The sequence below is a fragment of the Lissotriton helveticus genome, chromosome 9, assembly GCF_964261635.1.
Source record: "Lissotriton helveticus chromosome 9, aLisHel1.1, whole genome shotgun sequence".
NCBI lineage: Eukaryota > Metazoa > Chordata > Amphibia > Caudata > Salamandridae > Lissotriton > Lissotriton helveticus.
This window is the reverse complement of record NC_136070.1, coordinates 101,322,285-101,333,146: the sequence shown is the minus strand read 5'-3', so window position 1 is coordinate 101,333,146 and position 10,862 is coordinate 101,322,285.

Sequence of the window (10,862 nt, the reverse complement as noted above, 5' to 3'; positions counted from 1 at the left end):
GTCTCTGCTCCTAGCGCAGAAGTCATAGCCCCCAGCTTCTCCTAGTAACACGTCATTGTCAGTTTGCGCGCACCATTAGGTTAGAGGTCCCGGCTCCTTAGGTAGCCCCCTCCATGTTTCCGCCCCATTTATGACATATTCTGTTACGTTTACATCACATGTCTATGTATACGCCTCTTGTTACACCTACTTTCACCCTTATCTTTCGCGACTGCTATTGACCACACCCACTGCTCCGCCTATTGTATGTATTGCAATTGCAACTGTTTTAGTATATATGCTTGTGCACTGTTATTAAATGTTACGCCGATCCTTTTTCCCTTGCGCGCTCATTCTAGATCCTGCCCCCAGGCAGCTGCCATCCTATTCCTGTGCAGGTTGTCCTGTTCCTGTCCTTTATGCTGTATTAAACCTGCAAACTCCTACTACCTCGAATCTTGACTCTTATTTATTGAGCTATCTGTTATTGCTATGTCCAGTCAAACCTAGATCCGGTATTACCCGGACAAGTGCTCCCAAGCAAACAAATCATAAAGAGCATCATAACTTTCCACTTTGCTGCCCTTTACCCAACCATCCATGGCTCTGCAAAAATATGACACATACTCCACCCACGTGGTACCAGGCAACTTCTTACATTCTCTAAAGGCCTGTCTGTACTTTTCTGGGGTGAGGCCATACCTTAACATTAAAGCATCTTTCATATGAGCATAAGACGTCCTATCCTCAACAGGCATGTCTAACAGGGTATCTCTTCCCTCATTCACAAAGCGACCCCACAACCCCGCTCCCCAATCCTTCTCAGGGACCCGGTGGGCCAACAATGCTAACTCATATGCTTTAAACCATTGACCAATATCCTCATTCTTCTGAAAATCTTTGATCACATCTTTGGGAAAATAAAACCTACTTTCTGCAGGCACAGATGGGATGCTGCCACCAGAGGGATTCAATTCTAACTCTTTAGCTTTGAGCTCCAACTCCCTCAACTTGGTATCACGCTCAAAAGCTAACTTCTCTCTTTCAAACTCTAATCTTTTGATCTCCAAATCAGCTTCTCTCCTGCCTCTTGCATTCTCTATCTCCAACTGCCCATTTATCTTAAGTTTTGCCATTTCCATGTTGTAAGCTCGCTCTTTCGCCCTTTCTTCTCTTTCTTCAGGGGAAAGACCTTTGGAGGAAACACTGCTGCCAGGAGGGGATACAGGCCCAGTCACGGGCACTTCCTCCTCCCCTTCCTCTGTCGGTACCACCACCGGATCAGAGGGATCTCTGGCCTCTAACCAGGCCTGCAATGCTTTGAGAAATTCTGCTTTGTTTTTGCAGCCTGTGGTAGGAACTTTAAATTGCTTGCAAAAGGATTTCAGATCCTGTAACTTGTAATCCTTTATCTTGCTTCTATCAAACTCCTCCACAACAGCAACAGGGGCAGTGACTCCGGCGTCACTCATGGTCAAAACTGGCAGTTTCAAAAATCAAGTTCCAGGAAATTGGAGAACAAAAATAGAATATCCAACCAAAACAGATTGTGGCTGCGCTATGGTCTGCTTTCACTATGTAGCGCACACTAATCACTGCACATGGGTCATAAATGCAAAGTTCAAATCCCACCGCTGACCCACCAATGTTAGAAGCGGCTGTCTCTAGTTGGCAGAGGTATACACTTCTGACAAATAGGGACACACCTTTTCTAGTCAGGGCAAGGAGATCACACACTTAGATAACCCCTGCTCACCCCCTTGGTAGCTTGGCAAAGCAGACAGGCTTATCTCAGAGGCAGTGCGTTAAGCATTTATGACCACATACAGTAATAAAGTGAATACACTACAAATGGACACGACACCGTAGTATTATAAAAATAAGTATTTTTATATAAGGCTTAGCACAAGACCAAATAACGACAAAAATATACCACAATCTTAATAAATACTGTTGGAAGGAAAAATAATAGTTCAAGCACGGTTTCTTCTTAGCACAAAGTCTTTAGTATCAAAAGCAACTCTTCTTCTCTAAAACACAGTTCTTGGCAACAATGTAACCCACACGGGAGTCACACGACGTCGAGGCAGAGTTAATCCAAAGGTTCGGCGTCGACCGCGAGGAGCGCTACGTCGAGCCTGGAGTCGCACAGACCCCAACAACACAGTACCTTGGAAAAGTGAAGCCCTCGATGATCAGCGGCGTCGAGATGTCCGGCGTCGCGTCTTCGGCGTCGATCGGGCCTCGGAGTCGGGGCGATCTGCAGCGGCGTCGACCGAAGTCAGGCGGGAGCAGCGCTCACGGGATGAAGCAGGATACGAAGTCGTCGATGTCGATGTTGCAAGAGTGAGCAGCGCTCACGGCGTCGAGAGGGCTCGAAGTCGATGCGATCAGCGGCGGTGCAGACACGAGGTCACTTGGAGCTGGAGCCGAACTCACTACTCACTGGCGTTGCTGCTGGCGTCGATCGGGCCCGGCGGCCGGCGGCGAGGAAGCGGGACACTGGAGCCGTTACTCATGATGTCGAGCCGGATTCGGCGGCGTCCGTCGGCGTAGAGATTGCTGGATTCTTTCAGAGGTGCTGGATTCACAAATCCCAGCAAATAGCACTTTAAGCAGATGAAGTCCTTTAGCCCTGTGACTTCAACAGGAGACTGGCACTCTTCCAGCCCTTGGAGATTTTCTCAGCAAAGAGTGAGAGTACACACACAGTTCCTCTCTCCTGGTTCCTTGGCAAAAATAAAGAAGCAATGCAGGATTCCCCCAACAAACAGCACTCTGGCAGAAGGGGTAGGCAGTCCTTAGATCAGCAGGCTTCTTGTCCTTGGTTCAGGTTTCCTTGTCAGAAGTGATCTGAATTCTTGGTTCAGGGGTCCTTCTCTTATACCCCTTTTTGGCTTTGATCCCTTTGTCCATGCAGGGGAATTTCCCCCCATCTTGGGTTTGTTGTGGGTGTTGCCAGGCCGAAGCACCTGGCCTATTCACTGGGCAGGGCAGAGTCCTCAGCCGCTCAGCAGGAGCGGAGCCAGCATTGTCACTGGCAGGGGCAGGGCCATCAGCTGCCCGGCAGGAGGTGGGCCAGGAAAGTCCCAGGCAAGTACAGAGTCATCAGTCGCCTGGCAGGGGGGCGGAGCCAACATTGTATCAGGCAGGGCAGGCTATCAAGAGCTACTCTTCCCCTACTCTCGATGCAAATGCCCCACTCATCCCACCCTGACTCATTCAGACTCTCTGGAGCCACCCAGCTCCTGTCACACGCACACCAGAACCAGCAGAGACCAGTAGACAGTTAGACAAGAAAATAGCTACTTTCTAAAAGTGCTATTTTCAAACACAGAGTCCAAAAACCACCCACACAAACGGATGCGTTATTAGACCCTGAGTTCAGGGATACCAAACTCGACATTGCACCATGCTCCCCGAGCCCGCTAGGATTATAGCATTAATAATCCTGGCAGCCCATTCTAACTGATGGAGAGCAGGTTACCTTACAATAGTGAAAAACGACTATGGCTGTAATTCACTATTAGGACATGCCAACCTTGTCAGGCTTGTCCTACCTTAAGCTTACAATGCACCCTGCCCGTGGGCCTACCATAGGGGTGACTAACATGAAGTTAAGGGAAGGTTTAGGGACTGGCAAGTAGGTGTACTTGCGCAGTCCTCGTGACAGTCAGACTGCACGGGGTCTAGCAATGGTAGACCTTCAGACATACTTTTACTAGGCCGCTCTTGTGGGTGGCACAACATGTGCTGCAAGCCCACTAGCAGCATTTGTATTTACAAGCCCTGGCACTCCTGGTGCACTCTACTAGGGACTAATAGTAAACCAAATAAGCCAAACATGGAAGTCAATCAATACAGCAAACTCACATAGGGAGCACTCGCACTGTGGCACTGATCAGCAGTGGCACAGTGCCCAAAGCATATACCAGCAAAAACATCGTAAACAGAGGAGGCAAACAGAAAAAATGGAGGAGAGACTCATGCCAATGATGCCAGGTCTAACAAAAACATTTTAATGGTTTTAGCTATATTTTTTCCCAATTAAATCACTTTTAATAGGCAGATTCAAATTTTAAATATCATGTAATATTGTTGTATAATCTTATATTGTCATGTGTTCTTAAACTTCCAGATTATTGTTTGTATTTGTCATGACTACGCTTTTATGGGTACCAAGGTACCCGAATAAAGTTTATGAACTGAACTTAACTGAGTACTTCTGTTTTGTTGGTGTTTAATTGTAGGCAGCTGTTTCTCATCCCTTTGGCAACAGCTTCCATGCCTTCTCGAAAGTTGTTTCTGGCGGTTTTGGGTTAGTTGGATAGGGAGAGGATGAGCTGGGTGTCGTCTGCGTATGACACAATGTTGAGTCCGTAGGTTCTGACGATGGGGGCGAGCGGAGCCATGTAGACGTTGAAGAGCGTAGGGCTGAGGGTGGACCTCTGGGGGACTCCGCAGGTTGTAGGTGTAGGGTCTGAGAGGAAAGGGGGTAGTCTGACCCACTGCGTTCTGCCTGAGAGGAAGGAGCGGATCCAGTCAAGGGCCTTGTCTTGGATCCCTGCGTCATGGAGTCTGCGTATTAGGGTGCTGTGAGAGATTGTGTTGAACGCCGCTGAGAGGTCGAGGAAGATGAGGGCTGCTGTTTCTCCTCTGTCCAATAAGGTGCAGATGTCGTCTGTTGCTGCGAGGAGGGCGGTTTCCGTACCGGGTTTTTTTCTGAAGCCGGATTGAGAGGAGTCAAGGATGTTGTGCTCTTTGATGAATGTGGCGAGTTGGCTGTTGATGGCTTTCTCGATGACTTTCACTGGGAACGGGAGCAGGGAGATGGGTTTGTAGTTTTTGAGGTCAGTGGGGTCCTCCGAGGGTTTCTTCAGGAGGGGGTTGATCCCAGCGCGTTTCCAGTCATCGGGGAACGAGGCGGTAGCCAGGGAGTGGTTGATGGTGTGGCAGAGCATGGGTGCAATGGTGTCGGCGGCTCTGTTGAAAATGTGGTGGGGCAGGAGTCCGTGGGGGCCCGTAGTGGATTGACTTCATTGTCTTCAGTGTGTATTCGGTGGTGAGGGCTGTCCAGTTTTCGATCGCTGGCTTCAGGGTGTCCGGGGTGCTTGGTGAGGGTTCAGTGTGTTGGTTGTTTTCGTCAAAGTTGTCGTAGATGCTCTTGATTTTGTGGTGGAAAAAGGTGCTGAGTTTGTCGCAGAGGTCTTGCGAGGGAGGGATGTTGGTGGACTCGCTGGTGGGCTGGGCGAACTCCTTGATGATGTTGAAGAATTCTTTGCTGTTGAGTGGAGATTCTGTCTTCAACCGCTTTTTTCCTCGTTTTTCTGATGAGTTGGTGGTGGCTCTGAAGTTGTTGTGAGCTTCTGTGGATTTAGTGTTCCTCCAGGCTTTTTCGAGGCAGTGGCAAGTGCGTCTGGACTCTCGAAGTTGATGCGCAGTAATCCATTCTCCCGGTTCGACTCTGTCTTAGATCTCTGGGTGCTTGAACAGAAGAGCGGTGTAAAACAAGCATAGCATCATGAAACAGCCTAGTTGGAAAAGATTCTGAAAACCCTAATATAGACATGTTGGGGTTTGAAAACAGTGAAATCCAGAGGATGAGGAAGAAGATACCCACTCTTGACAGACAGGACTCCATCTCTAGGTATGAAAGGTGGGAGAAAGTTAAGACAAAGGGTGATGAAGATCTGAGTACAACATAATGTGCATCGGACTAATCAAGATAATGGATTATTAAGATAATGGGCCTCTGGAAAATTGGCATTGCTCATAGTAATGCACCAGGAGGCACATTAAAGGTTTTATAAGATTGTGCAATATTGGTATTGCGATGAACTATCTTGAATATTTGTCTAAGAAGAAAAGCTGGTTTGACTGATGTATAGGGCTCTCCTTGTAAAAGAGAAGACAGTAAATATTAATTTGCATAAAGAATTTATAAAGTCTTTAACTCAGACCTATAACACCGCAAGAGTTGCGGTAGTAATTTTAGGAAGATTCCTGGACCCGAAGCACCTGAGGATTCGTGTATCTGGTTGGCTAAGAAGCACTGTCAGAAACAGTGCTTTATTTTTCCATAGCATGAATCAATCCTATGGAGCATTTCCATCAGGCGTTTGATGCCTCCTTTGTAAACTACAACAACTTTAGGTGCAACAGCATTGCATCCATCAGGCCATCACCTGAGCACACCGAGAGTAGATTCAGCAGTTGATGATATCGATGCTGCAAGTCAGTTGTTAGATTCGAGATCTTCCTCCATCACCAGTAGTGTAGCAAAGAGAGCATGGGCACTGGTGAAAGTAAGAAAAATTGCCCCTTTGACTGTTGTTGGGATAGTAAAATCCAGCACCATCAGGATTCAATGGACCTCTGACATCACTACATTTGCCCTGCCTTCTGCCCGTGATCGCTCTATGATTGGTCACTTCCAGTAATCCTTTATTACATCAATGGTGGCGACCGGGATGGGGCAAGTGGTGGTTTGCGACCTCGTGAGGAAACAGTGGTGGTAAAAGCAGCCCCTTCTGAAGCAGCCTAAGACATGGGGAAGGAGCTGGTGTCCCTTACAAAGGAAGAGGTGAGAAAAGAGGACCCTGGTAAGGCAGAGGGGGAGGCGGGAGATAGTGATGAGGAAGAGGAGGATGTGTACGAGGTTGAGCAGATCATTGATTACAAGAACGTGGGCGTGAGTATGAATTTGCGACCTGGAAACCCCTACTTTGTGAATAATAGTTAATGAATATTTAAGTTCTGTAGTATTCACTGGGAGAGGTTGGATGTGTGTTAATAAGAATGAAAATTGAACTGAGTTGCAGCGCGCGCTGAAAAAATTGCTGTTTTCATCAGCTGTCGAAGTGCATTAAAAAAAGAAAGGAAACAGTGATCTTGTGCACAAATAGGGTGGGTGAGTAACCGTGGGGGCGGGGTCAAAGGTGTAGCTAAAAACATTAAATATTCTGTAACTTTTTTCGGTATTTCATCTTCAGGTATGTATATATAACATAACACGCAGCTTAAATGTTAAAATAAATAATGCAAGTTAAATAAATCACTGGGAAATGCACTACCGTACTTTATGAAACCTCTATTAGTTAATGCACTGCAGAGGTCTCTGTCTGTAACCAGACAGCCACAGAATTAAATCCTGGTGAAGAATAGTTAGGGGATAAAGGACCCTAGAGCTCCTGCGGCGCAGGGGCATGTGTTACCCCCCTTTAAAAAGCACACACTTCACATCTCAGCTGGTAACTCCTTTCCAATACCACTCAAAAAGAATAAATCTGTCAAGTGATTCCATTAATCTAAACCAATACCGGCTTCCAAGCTCCCTTTACATTTGCAGATTGACCCATTGTGTACATTTACATTTCTTTGAGGCAAGCAGGCACCCTGACAAGAAGGCTTGTTTAGCTGTCTGCCCACCTTTGGTTTCACACCACAGGAGCCTTACACTGCAGCTGCAGCATTTCACCTCTCGAAATTAATCTTCTTTTCACAGAAAGTAGGGAACTGTTTTCCTTAATTTAAAAAAGTATGGGCACTTCAACTACTGGCTATCATGAGCATCTTCTGTGCAGAGGATAAACCTCGCACATTTTCAACACTACTTTTGTTTTCGACCTGTTCCTTCCTTCCCGTGGCGGTTGCTCTAATTGTGATCACTTGTTTCTGAAAGCGTCTGAGCTGCCCCCGCTTCCCTGCCCTGCCCACCAGTAGTACACGCTCAGTGCAAGATGAGAAGTATTTGGTATTCCTCCGCCATCAGAATTCCATACTTTGAAAGTGCCGTTTCTCATCACACTAGGTTATTCCCCGAAGATGCGCTAGGTCCTATTGGACAGACATGAACTGTTTGTGCAATAAATACACTCCATGCTGTTCTTGAACCGTAAAAGGCCATTTATTAGGAAAGGCTGTAATAAAACAATACCTTAACCAAAACATCAATGTTAACTCAACAGTCCCCAAACCCAAAACATTTCATTCACATTGTTCATTCTCCCCTCACTTTTGCTGCTCAGTTCCCATTCCACTCTGTGCCTCTTCCAACTCTCCATACACCTCCTCGCTTATCTTTCAACATCCTCTCCTGTATCTCCCACCAAAGCACTCTTGCATCCCGCACTCCCATCATTCACTTGTTTCTCCCCCCCCGAGGGGTGGTTGTGCCCGTCCGAGACTCCCCACCCCTTAAAAATACTGTCAAATCCAACCTAAAGAACCTGTCCTAAATTGGCACGCTATACCTACCCTGCTCCTTTCCCTCCACGACTTGTAGGGTGGGTGGGTGTCCCAAAAATTCTTTAACCCTCCCCAATGATGCTGGGTGCAGGAAGAGGACGAAACTCCTGCCCTGGACCTTAGAAACCCTAACCCAAGACCCCACCCCCAGAACAACCCCCTGACTCCTCACAGCATATCCTTCCGGCCCATACTGTGCGAAAATCCCAGGGGAAGACTGGTCTGCGACCCTATTCTGCGATCCTACTTCCCCAGGGGGCCGTAAAGCACTTCAACCTGCTGATCAGGCATGTATCGCCATTTTAGAACTGCTATCACTTGCACTATCAGCAACCCTCTGACACTCCCCGTTACCTTCCCGCCTTGGCCTTCCCCAGACCTGCCCACCACTGATTGAGAAGTTTCACTGCAGTCAGAGCCCCTGCACCGCCACTCTGCCTATTGCTGGAAGAATCAGCCCACCCCCCGAAATCTTTAGTAGCCCCCCCCACATTTGGCTCTAGTTGCGCCTCTGGATGTCGGTATATCATAAGTGACTTATAAAGCCTCAGTTTTAACTTCCAGGTCTGCAAGCAGACATTCAAAATAGCAGTATCTCTTTCACATTCTTTGAAAGTTGTTTCAGGTCCAGTTTACAGAACTGCAACTCTCTGCCAGGATGATGCAGGGGAGAGGACGTGGAGTTCAGCCGCGGTCGGCAGTAGGAGTTCCTGCAGGGCAGTGACGTGGGGAGGGGGAGGGGCAGGGTGGAGGGTAGTAATGTATGGATTACGGAGTTTAACAGGTAGGTAAACATATAAATAAATAAAACATATTTCTTTGCGCGCACTGCATCACCAAATGCGATGCAGTGTACGCAACGAAATTAGTTTTATTTATTTATGTGTTTACTTACCTGTTAAACTCCGTAATCCATACATTCCTACCCCCCACCCTGCCCCTCCCCCTCCCCTCGTCACTGCCCTGAGGGAACTCCTACTGCCGACCGCGGCTGGTGGAGTTACGGGCGCGTCTACCGTTGCCCACTTTAGAATTGGGAAGCTAGGTATAAGTCTCGGCATCGGCTTGACATCCTCGGATACTGGGCAAATCACCGAATCTCCCCATGTCTTAAAGATAGAATAACACAAAAATAAGCACTGGTGCACATAATGCTCTTGTCGAGTTCGCGCTATAGTAACCTGTTAAAAAAACACGCTATCATACTCCGGCGGCTGACTGAACTCTGCAGAATCCCACAGAGTATTTCGGTTACTCCGAAATTCAACGGAGGGAAACTCTGCGCAATACCCAGGGGCCCGGCCTGCAGCTGTCTACAGTACTCATTGGTCCTGGTGTTTGGACTGAAAAAACTGTGATATTAGAAGAAAACACTGAACATACAATTTCCTTCTAAGCAAATGTTATTCTTAAATTCTTGATAATGAGCTATCCCAGCAATGTCAGGATACAAGCCTTACAACAGTTCCTTACAAAATGATAATTACAGTGTTCTACGTGAAACATTCTTTTCTAGGACTTCAAGCTAAAGATGGAAGGAAATATAAACATCCAAACAAAACAAGAGAATCTTTCAATAACCAGAACAGCATTATTAACCCCTTCAGTGCTAATGACAGCTCCTGCTCGTCACGATTCCAGTAGGGAAGGTGTTGGTACATTCCTTATGTTGGAGCGCCATCTAGAGCAAGTCCGGTAGATAATGTGTTTGCAATAGTAGCGCGCAATGCTTTCCAATGGGGCGACCAGATTGCCGGGCTGACATGGAAGGCCTGAGGTCCAGGGGAGGGCGGCCTCCCCATCCCGGGCGCTGTCCTTGGTCCTGCTGCGTGGCAGGGTGCCCGGGACGGGGTCCTGGAGGGCCCGGGGAGGCTTCCCCCTGCGCCTCCGGGCTTGGGAGCCCAGGCTGGGTCCAGGGGCCCGGCCGGGCCCCGGGTCGGGTGCCACGGCCCTGGGCCCTGTCTCCCAGCCTGCCGCACTGCCAAGGGCCCGGAAAGGGGTTCCGGTGTGCCCGGGGAGCCTCCCCTTGCTTGGCTGGGTTCAGGAGCAGTGGCTAGGGCCCCTGAGGGCCCGGGGAGGGCGGCCTCCCCACCCCGGGCTCTGTCCTTGGTCCTGCTGCGTGGCAGGGTGCCCGGGACGGGGTCCGGAGGGACCGGGGAGGCGTCCCATGCGCCTCCGGGCTTGGGAGCCCCGGCTGGGTCCAGGGGCCCGGGCGGGCCCCGGGTCGGGTGCTCAGGCCCTGGGCCCTGTCTCCCAGCCTGCCGCACTGCCAAGGGCCCGGGAAGGGGTTCCGATGTGCCCGGGGAGCCTCCCCTTGCTTGGCTGGGTTCAGGAGCAGTGGCTAGGGCCCCTGAGGGCCCGGGGAGGGCGGCCTCCCCACCCCGGGCTCTGTCCTTGGTCCTGCTGCGTGGCAGGGTGCCCGGGACGGGGTCCGGAGGGACCGGGGAGGCGTCCCATGCACCTCCGGGCTTGGGAGCCCCGGCTGCGTCCAGGGGCCCGGCCGGGCCCCGGGTCGGTTTCTCCGGCCCTGGGCCCTGTCTCCCAGCCTGCCGCACTGCCAAGGGCCCGGGAAGGGGTTCCGGTGTGCCCGGGGAGCCTCCCCTTGCTTGGCGGGGTTCAGGAGCAGTGGCTAGGGC